Source organism: Wasmannia auropunctata, unplaced genomic scaffold (assembly GCF_000956235.1).
Source record: "Wasmannia auropunctata unplaced genomic scaffold, wasmannia.A_1.0 LD336106.1, whole genome shotgun sequence".
NCBI lineage: Eukaryota > Metazoa > Arthropoda > Insecta > Hymenoptera > Formicidae > Wasmannia > Wasmannia auropunctata.
This window is the reverse complement of record NW_012026784.1, coordinates 413,323-414,296: the sequence shown is the minus strand read 5'-3', so window position 1 is coordinate 414,296 and position 974 is coordinate 413,323.

Genomic DNA, 974 nt, shown 5'->3' with positions numbered 1-974 from the left:
CTGTTCGAATCGTTGGTAATTGATGAGAAATCCCTGTCGAACATAAAGAAGTTCCAATACCTGAAGAGCAGCGTAAAGGGTGATGCCCTGCAATTGATCACGAGCCTTCCAGTCACAGCAGACAACTTTATCCGCGTCTGGGCGACGTTAAATGACCATTATGAGAACAAGCGGCTGCTGCTCAAATCGTATCTCAATGCGTTTACCTCGCTTCAGAAGATGAAATCGGAGTCCGTCGCTGACCTCAAGCAAAATATGTAAGATTTACATCTTTTGCTTGAAATTACTTTTACCATATGAAATGATTCTGCATAAGTATCACATCACAGATTGTATTAAAGCGTCGTCTCACCGGCTCCCTGCAACCAAGACTCCAAGGACGAGAGACTATCGAGGCATACTCGGAACAAGACGGGAGCACAGGTAGGAGTCACGTAATTACTCTTTCTTTTTCTTCCATCACGGAGCCCTCTTACTACTGTTATCTTTTACAGAGTTTTCGGAGCGAGCCGACGGCCCTGCCAGGAGGCCCTGATAGTACAAGGGCGCAGGAGAGCTGACACGAAGGCTCGCTCCATGTATCGAGGGCCAGAAACCCTCCCAGCCAGTCAACTTTAAAACTTCGCGCCCGTTATCACGGGGCCCGCGACTGACGCTACCCTCCTGCGGCGCAGGGGGTCGCGAAAAGAGGGACTCACGTGACGGGAAGAGATAGCGGAAACCGGCAGATGGCCCCGCTACCAACGTGTTCCTGGCGCTACGAAGGACCAGCACTCGTGCCGTGACTGTCAGAGAGACCTGACGAATTGTTGTAAGAGACGCAGGATCCAGTGCCAAGCCGGGTCGAGAGGACCTAAATTCTGGGTGTCGAGAAGCGAGAGGAGCGGGAAAAGGGAGAGCATTCGGTGAGATGAACGTCGCCAATTTGTAAAGTCGCCAAGTTTCGCAAACGAGAGGGCCGTGCAAGAGTAAAA